Raw genomic sequence first — 19,486 nt, 5'->3', positions numbered from 1 at the left:
CCAATGATCGCCCTTGACGGCAGAACGCGCTGGTTACGAGCCGGGAACGAGCTCACAAAGAGCACGCGCATTTTTAGCAGTCCGGAGCTGTAGGAGAAACACAAGTTAACGCAGAGACACAGACTGATGCGACACAACCAGTAAGTAGGTGTACAGCGTACACTGTAGTGTGTAGCACACAGGAGTATCAGCTTATTACGTACACGTTGGTAAGTTGTCTTGTTGCAACTGACGAACTGAAACAAACGAGCGTGCTGTGTGTGCAACAGCGCGACAAACATTACCTGTCCTTTTATTAACTGCACAAGTAGTGCTGGTCATAGCTGCTGGCTACCTGTGTAAGGCTGTCATGGGTCTGTAGCTCTGTCACCGTTTTAGGAACATATTTAGTTTTAAAGTAAGTTTCCGGGCTTTTCCTGCCTTTCTGGAGGGATTATATTTCACTAAAAATGATCTAATATGCATGTCCACATAATAATTATAATATATTAAAAACATGCTGTATTTTAAAGAACATACATTAAGAAGCAGATTATATTAGATTTATATTTTAAATAAGACAAAATTTGGATTTTACAGCAGTAAAATGATTGTATCTCTACAGTTTAAAAATGTAATAAGCTTTGCCCTGCACAGAGTGGATAGTGAAACAAATGGAATCATCATAAACACATTATCCATCCATCCATCTTCATCCGCTTTATCCGAGGCCGGGTCGCGGGGGCAGCAGCCTAAGCAAAGAGGCCCAGACCTCCCTCTCCCCAGCCACCTCCTCCAGCTAAATACATTATTTCATATTTATTACTTCCCCCTCCTCATTGCTTTATTATTGTAGCTCTAGTAATAAATAATAATGTAAGGATTCTGGATCAGTGCGATGCCCATAGTATATACAGTATTCTGAAGAAGGTCTAAAATGTCACTGTGTGTGCGTGCATGTGTGTGTTTTATTTAGATGGATTTTTTAAAAATATTACTCATGATATAACATTGTGCAGACATGGCTGGTAAGGACATGAGGAGGAAACAGCAGGAGCTGTGTGAGGCTACTAAAGGCAGGGCTATAACATTTTTCTGTCATCATTTTATTATAGATTAAGTGCAGGAGTTGTTAGGTGTGGATAATTAGATTATAGTTTATTGCAATAGCAAGTTGTGCCTTGTTCTCACATAGACAGCAAGTGGAGAGTGATATATGAAATGATGGGAAGGAAGGAAGAAGAGAAGCAAAGAGTGATTCACAGGCAGAGCCTAAATTATTTCTCACAGTTTTTTGTTGCCTTATGGTTCCAAGCGCTGTCACCAATCTTTGCATTTTGTTATTATCTCATGACCCTTGTTTAATCAGCTACCATCTCTCCTATGGACTTTTTAATGTTTACAGTCTCAGATCAACACAGCCCTGCCCTTCCCATATTAGATTCTTGATGAATGTGTGTTGTTGTTATTCAGCCTGGTTCAATGTGCCCCTTTTTAACTTTGAGCACCCGCCCCTTTAAACCTCTCTGCACGGCCCTGGTGGCCAACCACCTGGCAGGGCCACACCCACCAGGCCTGAAGGTGCCTGTAAACAGGTGCTCTCAGAAACTCCGGCATCCACACACAAACACAGATATACCTGCAAGCAGGGAGAACGAGGGACAGCACACCAAAAACACACATGTCCATAACTGCTGGGTCGTTTAGACTCCTGAGCTGTGCACGAGGGGTCGAACACCCACTGGAAGGCCGGGCACTGGTTTTCAACCGTAATATACCTGATGTGCTCAGGTAATCTGTAGCGCCATGAAACCACTGTCACACCAGGGCGCATAAGAAATGATGCTTTAAGAGACTGATGGGATCGGGCAGCAGGGAAAACATCCACAAAATGCTACTTTCAGTTTGACTCCCTAAGACTACCTAAACTAAGTAGAGTCATTACATGCTTGTTAAAAGCAAACTCTCATATAGTTTTTAATGTGCTTCTTTCATTACAATGACTAGATAAAGAATGTGGCCCTGTCTCTATTTAACACTGGCTACCCCAAAATGTTTCCAAACCTACAACCGTAACTTTCACTGAGAGATTTTTAGATACGGTTATTGAAGCTGTGGGGTTAATTTTTTAAGTAACATGAGAGAGAGGCAGCAGCATACACACAGAGCATCAGTGATAGAAAGCTAGGCTAACATAGGGTAGCTACCTGTTCAAGGAGAAACATGTATAGGCCCATCTCAAGTGCCAGTGAACATCTAAATGATTCAGGGAAGACTTTGGAGAAAGTGCTGTGGGGAGATGAAACCAAATTCCAATTATGTGGCTTTAACTGACCTTTTGAAATACGAGTGTGATGCAAAAAGTAGCATCCCCGCAGTCAAGCAGAGAGATGGAAACATTATGATGTGGGCTACAGGACGACTTAGTCGGGGTTCCAAGCAGTCAGGAAATGTGACATCGTCAGACTGCAGGCCACGGATTGGCTCGTCAGTCGCGGCACTCAATGAGTCATGAGACGGTGTCTTTCACTAAAATCAAAACTGCAGTTTTTTAAAAACCCTGCAACAAGGCAAATAGCTGCACAACACCGTGGTTTCCAAGTGTGACAAAAAGCCACAGATACATCATCGCTGCGACGTCTTCCTTTGTTGTGGCATTCGTGTTGCTCATAAATGACAACATGGACATCGGGCCGCTTTGCTGTAATGACCCCACGCACATTAGGTGGTACTTGATTGTAATGGAAAATGAGTTGAGTCACAGCAAGCTGATCTGAGTATGTACTAGTGGAGAAGTGCTATAAGATCATGGAGTGGTCTAGTCAGTCTCCAGACATCAGTACTGTAGAAAATCTGTGGAGGGAGCTGAAGTTTCAACTTTCCAAGTGGCAGTCAAGAAACTTACAGGATTTAGAGAGTTTCTGTAAGGAGCAGAGGGTTAATGTTTGCGTGTCCTCACTGTAAAGACTGCAGGTTACTGGAGCGTGTCGTGTCATGTTTCCTGTTGCTCTGAGGTGCATCCAACAAATACACAAATCATTTACCACTAATAATAACACCTCCCCCACTTAAGTGTGTTCAACAGGAAGCTAAAAGTTGTTAGCTGTTAAAGTGTTCAAAAAACAGCAGGAGCTCGGTGTGAGGCCACAGTGGGCCAAAAAACACAAGATGACCTCCAGCAAGGACAAAATGTATCTGGACGTCTCTGTGAGCATCTGTCTCACTGTGTAAGTGTAGCACAGTGTCTGTGTGTGCATGGCTGGGCAAGAGAGACAGCACAACTGAAAGCCAGCACTCAGACGAGGACCCGGTGCATCGTCTGTCTCATCTCAGCCAGTTTACTTACAAACTCTTTAAGTTTGAATTTTAAAGCCGACAATGTGCACAGGGCAGTGATATTTAAAATGAAGGTAAACTATTCCAATCTCTGCAGCCCCAATTGTGTATCTCACACACACACACAGTCCTGAATTCATTACTGAAGTCTCATCCAGACATTCAATGTGCTGTGTAATTAAATTGAGACGTGGGGTCAAAATTCCCACCTAGATTGAGTGAGATGAAATAGAAATCGGCTCTCCTCTAACTGACTTTATAGAAATAATTGCATAAGCTGCATTTATAACTGTTATTAAATAACAGCAGCACACGAGAACTGAAGTGTAATCCCAGCACATTTCGCTTCGCTTGCACTGATTCTTTAGAGATGACGACCGTGGTGGGTAATTAAGGGCAAACAATATACAAGTGGCGTGAAAAATGGAGGCTGCATTACCTTTCCAAAGCTTCCTTTCCCGATGGCCCGCAGTATCTGGAAGTGGTCAAAGTTCACTGTGGAGAAAATGAGAAGCAGTTAGTGAGAACGTGTCAGTTTGAGCTGAGCTATAAAACAGGGAACATGACATGTACAGCACTGTGCAAAAGTCTTGAGCCATCCCTCATTTGCTTCCAGGGATCCGGACTTCCCTGTAATCTTTAAAGTGGTATTAAGGAATAGCTCTCCAGGCTTTTTAAAGTGTTTCTGATTTTTAATCCAGGGCTTGTATTTGACCACTTTTTGTCTGTTAAGACCCTTCACACTAATCTCTGAAACATTCAAACATAAACAGACACCTAAGTCACGGAAAGGACCAGAAAACTTAACAAAGAACCAATTTTAAATTGTATCTGTACACATTCACTTGCAGCCTATTGCAAAAAAACAAAAGCCCACATCATTTGTTCTCACTTCTTTAGTTGAAGAATGCAGTTAATAACACCGTTAACACAGACTGACCTGGCAAAACACGAAAAAATAAGGGGGTGGTTCAAGACTTTTGCTCGGTACTGTATGAGAAATGGAAATGTGCACTTCACAATGTATCGCTGCACTTCGGCAGTACTGTGAAGATTAAATGTTTTTTCCTTCCCGATGCATGTGAAAGGTTAAGACTTACATCTCCAAATGTACTGGAACTGATTTGAACCAGAGGACTCAGCCACACTGTTACTATGTACTGCATAAACACGTTTACCGATGAAGGTAAATCAGACGCTGTCCTGACTGTGTGGCTAAATTTTGTGCTGAAAGCATCAAATCAATTGAATATGATTAACTTGCTATGAGAGGTTTTTACTCCAAGTGTGACTTTTTCTGGCTTCATACACCTTTCAGGGTCAAATTCAAGCACTTTGTGAGCACGTTTAATGTCCATTTTCAACATTTTCCAGCACATTACCATAAAAAGGATGCATATTTCACTTCGCATCACCTGAATAAGACCACGTGAAAGGCCAAATTAATAATAAGTCTTCTCATCAGATATTGATGCTTCTTTCTTATGTGACACAAAAAACAGGAGGAGACAGATCTTTGCTTGTGTTGTTTTTTAAGTTCATTCATTCAAAACTAACTGTAAGACGCTTAACTACATTGCAGTCTGTGTTATTGTTGTAGACCTAATTATCACCTTTAAAGTGTTTGTGCTAATAACATCATGTAGAGTAAGACAGGCATAGAGAACAGCACTGACTGGGAGAGGCTTTGAACAGATGACATACTCAGATCAATTCAACACTTTAGACTTTAAAAATGCACAAGCGTCTTTCAAAAACCCATTTATTTAATCTATCATCATTGATATTATTATGTACAGTTATAATGTACTGTTCATCTCCCTTAAATAAACAGGCAGCCTTAAAGTGTGAAATAGTCACTTGTCTACTGTCTCAGTGGCTGATAGTGCCCCACAGGCCTCAATGTCAGCTTGAAGCCATCATGTTTCAATTGTTTAATGAGAAACAGATTTTGAATGAAAGCGAGGAAACTTCGGTAGCACAAAAAAGTGCCTATTCTTTGTTCCCATATGGTTCAGTCATATTACCGTCATTTCCCCCTAAGCTGTTCCCAAAGACACCAGGTTAATACTTGAAAAGGCTGCAGCGATACACAAAAATATCATCAATATTCTGTTTAACTAGATTTCATTTGTCAGTGTGGGACTGCTGAGTCACCTGAAGAACTCATTTCATTCATTCTCCACATGATGTTCATTTACAGAAATGTTTCACAGGAACTGATTTCTCCCAAAGGGTGAACTAGTGTGTTTCCATAGATTACCTCTGTATGAATGTACTTCTTAAATGAAGGCAAGTGTTTGTCCTTTTTTGTTCCTCAGGTACAGTACGTGATATCAAGGGCAGGCGGTCATCACTGGGGGTAGACAAGAAGCAGACGTACTTCCAAGAGGGAGCTGCAGTGAGGTCAGAGGTCAGAATCTAAAACAGCTCAGGTTTATATTTTAGAGGTTATAAAAAATCAAAATGTATTATTTAAAGAAACCTTTAAATAATAGTCATAATTATGATTATTATAAGAAATATCAAACATTTAAGTGGATTTTCTGTTACACATATCGTGTTAGCCCTGCAATAAACTGGCAGCCTGTCTTTGTCCTGTATCAGCTGGGATAGGCTTCATCCTCCTGCAACCCTGAATTGGATACATTGTATTCCAATTATGTAATCTGATCATTTACAAACTCAAGGTATCTAATCAAAATGTAAGTGATGCCGCCCTTGACAGACAGGGAGATTTTATTCCTCAAAGACCATCATCCAGTCGAAGTACTAGTTGCCACGTGGTCAGTGTTCTCACAACCATTGATTTTATCTCACAACTTGTTTTCACCAAAGAATTTCAGTAAGTAAATATTCTTCAATCTCTTTTTCCCCCCAGTGTCTGCAGATCAGCATCAGTGTCCACGTGAAGAACCTAGTTATGTTGCCAGTGTCAACCCAACAAAAGGTACTTTACCTTCTTGTATATATTGTGATTCCTTTACTTTTATATTTGTTGTTATAGTTGAGTTAGGCAGGGCTTTTGTGCAGTCCTAAGAAACATACTGCCTAGAGTGTTTTTCACTTTGTGGAAGAGTTTCTTTATTTTTTTTCTGTTAGTGTGTGGAACTGAGGTGCTTCGTCAGGAGCTCCTTCAGTTGTTGGAGGATGGAGAAGAGGACGCAGCCATGACTTGTGAGACGTTGTCTGAGTCAGCTGCTACTCACTGGGCGATCAGAAACATGGTGTCCTTGCTAAAGTGGAAAGAGGCCAGGCCTTGTCTTATAGACAATATGTTAGCTACTCTGGATCCACAGTCACACCGTGTGTGTCAGTGTGGCAAACAAGTAGTTGTGAGGTGTGTGGACTGCCTGCCTCTTCCATTCCTTTGTGCTGACTGTGATATTGCAGTTCACACACGCTTTGTCCTGCACAGCAGAGAGGCAGTAACAGGAGGGTTTTTGCAGCCTTCATCAGAGTTTCACAATCCAATAGGTACGGTTTTTAAGTCTTATGCATTTATTGCTATGTACTATGAGTGTGTGCTGTTATTATATATTTATTGTGTATCATTTAATTTCCAATTCTTTTTATATATATTGTGTGTTTTTAATGTTAGTTCGGCTGTTGCCTGTGCAAAGACCAGACTGTGTGTGACTGCCCAGCAGGTAACGTTGAGGTTTCACCCGGTGCAATTGTGGCTCTTGTAACCATAAATGGTAAGTTGCTCTTTTGTCACACAGTACATACACAATAGATGTGTTTGCAGGTTTTATTGCAAATTGTACATTGCTACATTGTTTTGAATTACCCTCGGCCCGCAGTATATGTGGGCACCTGTCAAAGGTCATTTGGATTTACCAGACCGCTTTGAAAACAACATGGGAAAAAATGAATGTCTTTGTTGAGCCATGACTGGATTTCTCCTTATCCTTCCTAAAGGCCGTTATAACCTTGCACTGCCAGTGGTGAGCTGCACCAGCTGTGGCCTAATGTGGTCCCCCTCAGTTAAGGACTTCCAGGGTGGTGGATATTGGCCTGGCACCTTAAATTTCTGCACCCTGTTTTCAATGGATGTCTTTCAGTCTTTCTATGACATTAAGAAGCTGCAGCAGGGATGTCACTTAAGGCCTTTGTCAAAGTGCTGGATGAACGAACAGCCCATTTTGGAAGGGTGAGTTTCTAAATTTGTCAAGTTTAAGGAAATTGTGCAAATCAATGTTTATGATGACTGTCCGTGAATATTCTGTTGTTTGTCCTCTACTTAAAAGACTGGCCGAATATCAGCTGATGCCTTCAGCAAAAGTTTCTTGGAGTGGAGTGCTGTAAAGTGTGAGGTGGACAGGATGTGCAAGGAGCCATGCTTTAGCTGCCCTGCCTGCACTCCAGACATGCTCGCCGTCTCAGTTGATGGGAACTGCAAGCTTTATCGCTTTCAATCAAATGCAAGGTACGTTATGCATTGTGTACATAAATCAAATATGGATTTGTACAAAAATTGTATTTTGATGTTTCTTTTCAAACAACTGTCACCGTGTTCGTTCAGCACTTCAGAGCAGGGGAACTTTGAAGGTGTCTTCATTGAGAAAGATGAGGAAGTTGCTGAGTTTGTGAAATACATCCAGAGACACACAAATGATGTAAGATACACATATATATCAGTGCTGTCAGCGTTAATCTTGTTAAAATGACGTTAACGCCATAACCATATACTCATACGTGTGTGTGTGTGGATACATATTTGGATGGGTGGATATTTATTTTGTTTTTCTCTTGGTGTTGTCGTAATACTATTTACTTTACTTTATCTTAATGTGTACTTCATTTTGAGTAGCTCACACTTGGATGTGCGAGGTATACTGCAGCTTGTAGTCTTGGATACGTTTAAGACATTTTGTTATAAGGTTGAATGAATTCAGCAGTCATGTATTGTGACCTCCTTTCTATAGATCAAATGGGGAGGTGCGTTTCAGGATGGGGACGGTTCTACAGTTGGAGAAGAGGTGGAGCAAGTAAACAGTTTCCTGTCTAGGGCGGCCATCACAACGAAGTACATGTCTAAAGCAGGTGTGTGTCTGTGTGTGAGATTCCACTCAGTCTCCTGCTCATTCATTCTTATTTGTATACTAACTGAAATGCAGGGCGAACAGACATGCTGAGCCTCCTGGCTTTGGGCTGGAACAAAAGGAAAGTGGAACAACTGGGCCGCACTTTGAGCCAGAGATATCTAAAGGTCATTTTTTCAACACCCATTTTAATGTGTGTGGTAATGGGGGGGAAACACCAGTACTCTAAAAATGTCCATATGAATGACATTTATTAATGTATTCTTAGATCATAAGGATCTTTAGAGAACAAGTGGAGAGCCTGAATGCGAGCAGAAATGAGCTGGGTGTGGATGACGACACACTGCAGCAATGGGCTGAAGGTGAGTCTCAATATAATGCACTCGTGTATAACAACAGGACCCACCATGGCCTCATTAAAGAACTTAGAGTTAAGATCTTTCTGACAGTGTCAACAAACAATGAAAAATAAGCTTGTAAAAGCAGAATTGATGGCAGAGTTGTTGCGTTTGATCAAATTGGATTGGACCTGGGTTGAAGTGATGTCGTACTAGTTGGTTTTATAAAGCTGAACACCAACATACTTGTTATCTCATGATAATGCAGCACATGAAGGCTCCAGATGTCTTATAATGAATATCATCAAGTCAGTGATTACAGAGTCCACTGTAGTTTGGTGACTGTTACTCATCCTGTGTTCTGATTAATATTCCTCTCACTTAGAAACGGATCAAACTGATGGCAGCCTTGGAGCGTTGCAGGCACGAGTAGAGCAGCTTGTCGTCATCATCAGAGTGCGAACACAAAGTCTTTACAGACAAAATGGTGTCACAGTTTCTTTGAAACGGACCGTTTGATGCTCAGTTTGTACAGCTCGTACAGCTACTTTGTAAACAGAATAAAATCAGATCCAGGTTTGTTTAAGCTGGATGTGATTTGTTCTAGCAAACGAATTGATGAGTGTAGATTAAAATGTAAATATATGCATTATGTGAAGGTGTTCCTTTTTATGATTATTTACAGATAGCAACAAGAGGCGACACAGAATTCACAAGGTCATCTTAGATGAGAAGAAACGCTTGGCGGCTGCTGTTGACGACTACAACAAGCTCGCTGAACCAACAAAGCAAATCGTATCCAGTGATGCCCTCATGCAGAGCGACGTTTGGCCCTGGCAGAGCACAAGTGAACGTAAGCTCTTGATTTCTAAATATCCTTTTTAAACAAACTCCCAGTATCTGAGCAGCAGTTGAATGTTTTGTTCTTGAATCATAATATGCTGCTATGTTTTCCCATCTGATGTTGTTAAATTGCAGCTGCTGCTGACCTCCGGACAAAGAGAAAGGTCTTTGAGAAGGTGATGGCTGTGAGGCGCCTGAGAGAGGAGGAGATGATCCTTTGCAGGGAGATGCAGCATCACTGGACAGTGTTGCGAATGCGATCTGTGGTGTTGGGGACAATCTCCTCAGACTGTAAGCACATCTTTTATTTATTTATACATTTGGTGATGAATTGATTGAAAATAATAGCAGATGCTAAAGTCTTACTGGATCTTTTACCTATATTTGGGTTGCTAGCTAACACTGTCTTCTCCCTTAAAAAAAGTTTAATCACATGATCCTAACTCCTTGTGTTTATGAGGTGAGTTTTTTTGTCTGTTTGTTTGTTTTACTTATATTTAATAGTTTTGTTGTTTTTACAGCCTCCCTTGTTGGCATGTCGGAGGATGCACAGAAAGGACTCCATAGCCTGGTTTAAAAACAAAGTGAACTGAAAGCTGAAACGCTCAAAGTAAAGGACGTGTACAAGAGAATCCTCAGCCACCAACCACTCCTGGAAATGGACTCAGAGGAGGAGGAGGACGTTTCAGACGATGACAGTGATTTGAGCACTTCTGATGAAGACTGATTGCGTCATCATTGATGTTATGTTTGCTAGAATAAAAAGTTAATCACATCTGTTTAATGTGATTTTTATAATGTCTGTTTTAGAAATTGCTTATCAACAGACATTTTACATGTTGAGAAGAAAAATGTAATTCCCTTGGTGCAGTTGTTTACCCTGAATCATTCTTTCCCATCTAATTTAATGACTCGTGTACATGTTCAGATACAATAACATCATTGAATTCATGGGATGCTTTCTGGGCTGCTCAAATTACCACAAAATGTAAAAGCACCAGGCAGCACACTCACAAGGACATGTTTTGTTCAGTGTTTTGTTGAAGAAATCAACAAGTACAACTGAGATGTTTGCTGTAGTGGTGTGTTTGTTAAGAAGCATGCCAGCACACTGGTGAACTGACAGTCCCAGAATGCACCCGAGCCAGTGACTCGCCCCAGAACAAATGACATTAATTATCTAGAAAGACAACCGTGATCAAAGACTAAGTAGGAAACAAAAGATAAGGAAAGGTACTGTGGGGTAGGAAAGAAAGGCCAGAGCTGTGCAAAATGACCTCCAGCAGGCCACAAATATGCACGTCTGTTCAAACGGTCAGATACTGACTCCATGAGGGTGGTATGAGGGCTCGACGTCCACAGGTGGGGGTTGTGCTTACAGCCCAACACCGTGCAGGATGTTTGGCATTTGCCAGAGAACACCAAGCTTGGCAACTTTGCCACTGGCGCCCTGTGCTCTTCACAGATGAAAGCAAGTTCACACTAAGTACTTGTGACAGAGTCTGGAGACATATTGGAGAACCTTCTGCTGCCTGAAACATCCACCAGCATGATGGTTGGGCAGTGGGTGACTAATGGTGTGGGTGGCATTTCTTTGGGGGACCGCACAGCCCCCCGTGTGCTCGGCAGAGGTAGCCTGACTGCCATTAGGTGCTGAAATTAGATCCTCAGACCCCTTGTGAGACTAAATGCTGGTGCGGGTGGCCCCGGGTTCCTCCTAATGCAAGACAGCGCTAGACCTCATGTGGCTGGAGCGTGTCAGCAGTTCCTGCAAGACGAAGGCATTGATGCTGTGGACTGGCCCGCCCATTCCCCAGACCTGAATCCATTTGAGGACATCTGGGACATCATGTCTCACTCCATCCACCAACTGCACCACAGACTGTCCAGGAGTTGGCAGATGCTCTAGTCCTGGAGTCTGGGAGGAGATCCATCAGGAGACCATCTGCCACTTCATCAGGAGCATGCCCAGGTGTTGTAGTGAGGTCATACAGGCATGTGGAGGCCACACAGACTACAGAGCCTCATTTTGACGTGTTTGAAGGACATTACATCAAACCAGATGAATGATTCTGTATTGCACTGATCAAGGAACCAACCCAATAGGAGCTAAAGGCATCCTCTTCACATTACTTAACATAGTGAGTTTATACTATGTTTAATGTGCATTTTCTTCATCAGTCTAGAACATAACATGTTAGCGCTCCCTGGTTCTTTTTGGAGACAGATCCTGAGACAGCAGGCAGCTTTGGAGAACTCATGCCAGCTGTGGTCATTAAGGAATCCTTTGATTTAATATTGATTTCATGACAACTATCCTCAGGCACATATTCCTGGATATATACAATGACACGAGTAGACACTAACCCCCAGCAGTCTGGTGCTATGACAGCATAACTAAGGGCTGACCTGAACCAGCCCCAACTATAAGCTCTATAAAGAAGTGAAGTCTTATGCCAACTCTTAAAAGTCTTGACCATGTCCACCTCCAAAACTCATAATGGACTTTGGAGGTGGACAGCTATCAAGCTCCTCACAGAGGAGCAGCTTGACAGCTAACAGCTCCCAATTTAGTTTAGTCCAAATACATGAATTCAAATTGAGGTGATAACTATTTATCAACAGTATGAATGTCTGTTCCCGTCCAACAAAGTTGTTACTACATACCATGTTGAGCAAGGCTTCCACTTGACTTTAACTTCTTCTTTGTCCTGAAAAACATGATATAAACAAACAATTAATTCAGAAAGACATGCAGGTTGCATACAAAAAGGAGCCTACAAACATTTGTGTACTGTTGAATGGCTCAATATATTATACAGTTAGTTTACAAAAACATAAGAACCACTACAATGCTTGTACTGCCAGCATCGAGTGCATGTCAGCAAAGCAACACTGCTTACATTGTGGCTCACAAGCTCCACTCCTTTTCATCAAAACCAAAATTTTATCTACATTCTGTTTTTTACACTTTAAATCCCAGTTAGGTTAAATATTACCAGTAGCTTTTCAGATAAAACAGTAATAAAGTCCTAATGGTTTCATAAATCTTCATATTTTTTTTCATATAAGCATCGGGGACAAGGCTGTCTTGCAACTGTTGAGGTCACTAGTGTGCGCCCTATTTCTTCCAGGATCACTCTTCATTTGTAGGTTTTAGTGGACTCCTACTACTGTGAAGTGGTTTTCATGGGACAGGGGCTTGTATTCCAAGATCTGGGAGATTGTAGAAATGAGCTGTGATGCCCTTCTTGCCATCTTTCCAGAAATATCAGTGATCTGGAAGCTGTTAGGCTGACTTACAGCAGCAGCACTTTCTGCACCTGCAGAAACTCCAGGACACATTTACTAACAGTGTTTGTTGCTGTGTGTGCTGCAGCTGCAGCTTTGAATTTTTTTTGAGAGCTAATATTTTGGCTATGGTGTCTTGTTATGAAATGTACAAGAGTAAGAGTGTTAGCATGTGTGTCAAAGCTACGTTTGACTGGGAAACTCAAAGCTCAATAACCTGTATCAACAACAATTCACTGCAGCCTGTGTAATATTTGATGCATCATAATTTATTCCAGTCTATCTTGCAAATACATGTTTGCGTTGCAATGTCATGCACAACACACACAACTATTAGAGCCTTAAGATCAAACCTGCGTCATTCTTTTGGTCCACTGCAGTGTAGCAGTCAAACAAGGAGAAGTGAAGTGGCCCCAAATGGCCAGGATAGAGATCAGAGGGTTAATGCGTAAAATGCATAAAAATATTATTGATTACAGGATAATACATTAATGTTAATATCAACAATAAGCTTTTTACTCTGAAGTTACAAGTATAAACAATGCTGTTGCATTTACACTTACATTTTTTACTATAAGTATGGAAACAAGTGAACAGCATTTTATAATAAGTTTAACTGGAATTCTGTACACTGAAAAACAAACAACAGATAAAAAACACAAACAAACAGCCAGTGCCTTCATCTGTCCATTAAATGTCAAACATCGCTTTGACCTGTAGTCTCTGCTCGTCAGCACATGCTTTTAAAAAGAGCTCCATGTCCTCTGCAAACTGAAAAACAAAGAGGAAGAAGTCCCTCTACACAAAAACACTGTGGATGACAGGCCAGGCAAACATCTATTGACCTGTTTGAATGCCTCCTCATCATGTGAGCCTTGAAGTTTTTTTGTAAGAAGACTAAGACCACAGTGAGGACGTTTCATTTTCATGGACTTTCCACAAGCCCCAGTTTCATTTAGCACAGAGGGTGGAGCACATGAATGTTCTACCCAAGATTCAGGAAATGGTTTAGATGCTGGAGACGAGACATGGAGAGGGAGACGAGGCTCCACGGAGAGTTCAGTGGGGAGCAGTCCTGAATGCTGACATGACAATAATTGCCTTGCCATATCCCCACGCTGTATGACTGTCATGTTACAGAAGGGCAGTGAAAGTGCACCGGCACATCATTTTGTCTGTAAGAGAGAAAAAAAGAAAAAACATGTAATTTAAATGTAGTTGTATAGAATGCAGTCAGTTTATCTAACAATCAGATTGTACATATTAACAAAAATATCCAAGCCGTCCTCAATAATGAAAGCAAAATGGTGTGGATCACAAGAGCTGTCAGGAAATGTGGTGAACAGGAAAAATATTTAATGAAAACACTTTTTTCTCTCGCTGATGAATGAACTGAACTGTACAATGTGAAAAATAACTTTTAAGTCAACAAAGACCTGCAGAGGTGCTGAAAAGAAGTGCATATTTATGACTTTAACTATGAGGTATATTTAATACCAACATACCTTTGAAAGGCAAAGCACTTTGAATGTGTCCATTTATATGCTGCTCTTTGCCCTGACAGCAGGGCTGAGAGTGGGGCACAGAGGGCAGTGAAACAGCCAACACGTGGTGCATTCAAGCAATTCTGGCCTGGAGGCAGAACTCCAATTTGATATTTGCATCTAAAACAGAGAGAAAAACAGATAAACACCATATACACATTTAAGTTCAGGTTTTAGCAGAAATAACACGTTACAGTTAGCATGTAAGAGATTTGGGAGAAAATTCTTTACAAAAACATAATTTACAAGAAACTTTTATTTGTGACATACGTATCTATTGACATATAAAAGACAATTGAACAAAGGCTAACTAACATCTGGGCAATAAAGCAGAATAAATAGAGAATATTAGTATTTATACATATATAAAACTCTCTGTGACGACCTTTACAATGTTTTTGCAGGTGGAATGAGAGACATGAATAAAGTGCAATATGCAGTAAATGGAACAATGTGCATTGATGTTACAGATCGTGAAAAGTAGTGAAGTGAATTTGTTCATAACAAGCAAAAATCAAATACGTTTGAAACTGACCACTAAATGCTAACCAGAGGTGTCAAAAGTGCACATTCTTACTAAAGTTTAGATGCCTCGGGGGTCTGACCGTTGTTGTAGCGCTAACAAAGTGCCAACGTAATCAGTGTAAGCAAACTAGATGATTCCTACAATTATATAATTATTAACGGCAAATTTAGACATGAAAGACTCTGTAACAACCTTTACGATCCACTTGCAAGGTTTCCACAGTCGATGGCTGTATCCCAATTCAGGGTCTGCAGCCTTAAAGTTCGCAGCCTCAACGGTCCATGAACTCTGAACATCTGAACTCTGAAGCATGAACTCTGTGTCAAAGATTCAAGCTGCAGTTATTTATATTTCCTATCACCTTAAATCTTCACTCAAAGACACTCAAGTATCTGTGACAGTGTGTATATAGATGTATCATATATAAGAGAGAAATATTGTTCTTTTAATATGTTGGCATTACTAAATGTGGCTCAGTGCTTACATATATGTGTAAAAAGCAAATGTACGAGCTGTGATAACTGTGTCTGATAGAATGAAGAGTAGACTGATAAATGAAATATTCCTTTATTGGGTGAGAAAATCAGACCATGTCATAACTGCTTTAAGTCATACAGAATAGACATCAGAGCCTTAAACAGGCTGACGTCTGCTAAATGGGTCAAACTGGGCAGAAAGTCTACAAACACATAACATCCTTATAGAAAATGATGTAACACTATAGATCAACTTAGCTCAGAATATATAAAGCAAATAAACAATTACAGCAATATGATGCAACAAACACAGCAGTGCTACTGATCCAAAATACTCAAAGCTTCATAGAACTGAAACAAACATTTATTTTTAGCTCCATTCTGCTGCTGATACAGACTTTAGGTTTCTGAACATTAAACTTGTTGCTGCCTTTCATAGTGTGTAACTTGAAGGCCCTGAGTACTTTCTCCCACACTGGAAACACTGGAATGACAACATTATTTGAACATTACCTAATAAGACTGATTCAGGACAGACAGTTATGTTAAACTTTCCTAGCAGTCCTTCACAAACAGGGAACAGTCTGTCTATTCTCTCCATCTGTCAGCTGCTGCTGGCTCTTCCTCCTCCTCTTCCTCACACACTGCTGAGTTTGTCCTGGTGGATCATCAGGGCTGCAAAGCCTCACAGATGATGTGCAGCAGTGGGTCCCTCAGTCTGTCCTCACTCTGGACACTTGCAGTCGTCACACATGGAAATCAAATGTGTGATAAGCTGCAGGATTCAAACACAAGTGTGACTTATAAACACATGTTCATACTTTTATTCCACAATCAGAGAGAAAGAAACAGAGAGAGAGTGCAGGACCATAGCTGGACTCGCCATCGGGCATACCGGGCATTTGCCCGGTGGGCCGCTGGCGATTTTTTGCTTTTATGGGCCGATCGATTTTTTTTGGAAGGGTATAAATAATGAAAGGTGTTGGATTGGCCAATTGGTCATGATCGACTCTGGGCTGGACCAATTACAGCCGAGGAGGGCGGATGCACCCTCCCCCTTGTTTAGCAATCTTATAAATGAACTAAAGAAAATGGAGAACAAAAAAAGGAAAGAAGGTGCAGAAAAAATTAGGGCCAAAAAGAAACAAGCCCTTCAGGCAGACGCTGCCATATGTGTAAAAATAACTGAATTGTTTGGCGGTAGCTGTGGCATAGCTTCCACAGATTTAGCAACATCAGCAAGTGGTGGAGGCCAGCAGGTGGATAAGGGAAAGGGGAGGCAAGAGGAGGAGAGACCCGAGGCGGCCGCCGGTCATAGTGGCAGAGGAACTGAACTTCAGGTAAGAAGTTATGACCTGCTGTCTATCTGTGTCAGATATAAACCAAGTTTAGTTGTAGTTTGTTTTCGTTGTGCTGACTTTTTACAGTCGCTTAGAATAACTGGTACTAGCTAGCATGACGGAGTTTATATACTGCTGGGCGGGTGCTATGAAGTTACTGATAGTAAATTTTATTTTATGCTTAAGGTTAGTTTCTCAAACTCCTCAAAATCTTAACAAATTGTGCCAATCCTTACATGTTGCACCAGGCTGATTTATCATCAAAAGTGGAGAAGTCTGTGACAGAGGAGACAGAAGCGCAGCAGAGAGAGATGGAGCAAGAGAGAGAAATAAAAGAGCAGGAGATGGAGATGGAGAGATGACTTTATGTCATCCATGAGGGATGCATTTGACATATGTTTCACATATTATAGCCCAACAAGTTACTTATACCAATTTAAATACAAGCAATCACTTTTTGGCAGACAATCACTTTTTGGCACAACACCGGCTATTTTTTGTGTTTCTTTTTATCGCTCTGTAGCTGAGTTCAATTGAAAGCCTGCATGCGCTAGTACCTCTTGCCACAAGTTCCCAGAATCCTTTGCGGTTTTTACCCCTGAATGACGTCACATTTTTGGTGGGCCGGTCTCTAGTCAAAATGCCCAGGCCGATTTTTTGTCCCAGTTCAGCCCTGTGCAGGACAGACAGACAGGTGACAGTCTCAGGTGTACACACTGCTACACAACAGCACCAGAGAAGGAGGATTTAGTGTTTGTGTTATTACGAGTGCTAAACAAGAAGAGTTCCCAGATGGTGCAGTGGACACATGTGTGACTGCTGTGATTAAAGCATCTTTCTTTCAGCTTAACGAGTGAACCGTCAGCTCGTTCAAACACACGTTAAAGTCCGTTTGGCTCGACACCACCGAACAGAGGCAGCAATATAACATAGCTAACATTAACGGTGCAGTGAATCCTGCTTGTGCCGTGATATTCAGGACTGCAAACCGAGCAGCATCACTGACTTTCAGCTTGTTGTGTTTGTGGATAAATGACTGACTTTAATTATCCACAAAATCATCACATTCTCTGTAGGATTAAGGTCGACTATTGAACAGCGTATATTTTAAAGTAAAGGCTTTAAAACCAAGTAAACGCTGAAAGTACAAACATCACTAATGTCACATAACTCTGCCAACATGTGGCCAACAGGAATGTTTTAATGTTTTTCATTATTAAACATCTGCACATAAATAAGTGACATAATATTCAGTACTTACTTCTGAAAGTTTACTCTTCAGCCGCCCCTCTTCCGCCGTTTTCTTTCGGCAACATTATCCACACCCACCGCCGCGCCGTTCTCTCAGAACTGAAGAAACTTCTTGGATAAAATGTCTTCAAGAAATTTAAAGCAGTTCAGACGCTTTTCTTTCCCAGCTCCTCAGACTGTCCACCCTGTTAGCTTCGTTAAGCAGCCATGAAGAGTAGAAGGCCAAGTATGAGTTTCAAACAATAAACACATTTATTTTTAAACCCTGCAAATAAACAACATTAACATCAAAAGTTTTACATTTCCTAAATGTATCCCACAATCTGAATATAACACCCACTTCCCCACGTTTGATCCGCTGTGTTAAATATGATTAAGAACAGAATTCAATCATTTGCAAATCCTATAAACCAGTATTTTAAACAAAGTGAGAAAATGAAACATTTAAAGAAAAATATTAGCCCATTTTGAATTTGATGGCAGCATCCTCTCTCCAAAAACTAAAGGCTTTACGATGTTTAGTGCTGGACCATGTTGGTTAATGTGTAAACTCAACAGTTTCCATTTTGATTAACCTGACCAACATCTAACATAGAACACCTTTGAAGTGGACCTCGCACCCTGTGGATAACTTCAAACACGTCGAGGTCTTCAGAGGCTGAACTTTGACCCAGCATCACAAGGAGCGCCATAAACACTTGTTACGGTTATTAGAAGGAACCCAGCCTTTAGACATCCCCACAACGACATCGTGACCAAGGGTCTGTTGCATGATTTTTAACATGGCTACAATGTGTCGTCTGCTGAGTCATCGTTTAATACAACAACGTACTGAAAGAGAGCATTCAGCATCTGACTGAGCTGGACTAACCTTCCCTTTCAAAAGTGAAAACTGCAACATAAAACTGGAATACAACCAACTTCTAATGAAATGTAACATTTTATAACATGAACACAGATTCCAGGTGAGCTGTGTCTTCCAGGACTGGATTTACCAGAACAGGTATGAGGACGGTGCCTGACGGGTATGTACGAGCTGGAGTGGATCCCAGCTAACACAGGGTGAGGAGACAGACGACCGTTCACGCTCACACTTATTCACCAGTTAACCTAACCCCACTACCTGAATGTCTGTGAACTGTGGGAGGAAGCCAGAGTCCCCTGAGAGGACCCACACAAACACGGGGAGAACATCCAACCTCCACAGAGGCTCTCTCTGCACTAAAAGCACAAAATAAAAACCACACCGTCATGTAATTCAAGAAACTGGTCTTAAAAAACAGTTAATCTAATATGTCCACATGGAGCCCGTGTTAAGGTCTGTACTGGGCTTCAGAACATCAAGTGAACAACGTCAGATGGGACCTGGGTGCGTTGTCTCCTGATAGAAAGTGCTGAGGATCAGAAGGACTCAGGGACAACACGATATCTGTCCAGCAGAGGGCGGCATTATTCCAAACGGCTCCATCCTAGAAACATGATGTGGAACAGCTGACCTGTAGATCTGCTCAAGA

The 19,486-nt window shown here is 41.3% G+C and overlaps 1 long non-coding RNA gene across 1 annotated transcript; it reads left to right on the top strand.

Moving 5' to 3' along the window:
* Positions 1–5,750: 5,750 nt before the first annotated feature.
* Positions 5,751–7,694, top strand: LOC147336288 (uncharacterized). Its single transcript, XR_015128274.1, has 3 exons — positions 5,751–6,792; positions 6,917–7,016; positions 7,240–7,694. It is a non-coding gene; the product is annotated as an uncharacterized LOC147336288 (long non-coding RNA).
* Positions 7,695–19,486: the final 11,792 nt, after the last annotated feature.

This window comes from Aulonocara sp. 'chitande type north' Nkhata Bay, linkage group LG3 (assembly GCF_057382095.1).
Source record: "Aulonocara sp. 'chitande type north' Nkhata Bay isolate Kocher_YH1m ecotype deep benthic linkage group LG3, A_spYH_male_GT1.1, whole genome shotgun sequence".
NCBI lineage: Eukaryota > Metazoa > Chordata > Actinopteri > Cichliformes > Cichlidae > Aulonocara > Aulonocara sp. 'chitande type north' Nkhata Bay.
Note: the sequence above shows the minus strand (reverse complement) of the source record. Positions and strands in the feature narration are given on the sequence as shown.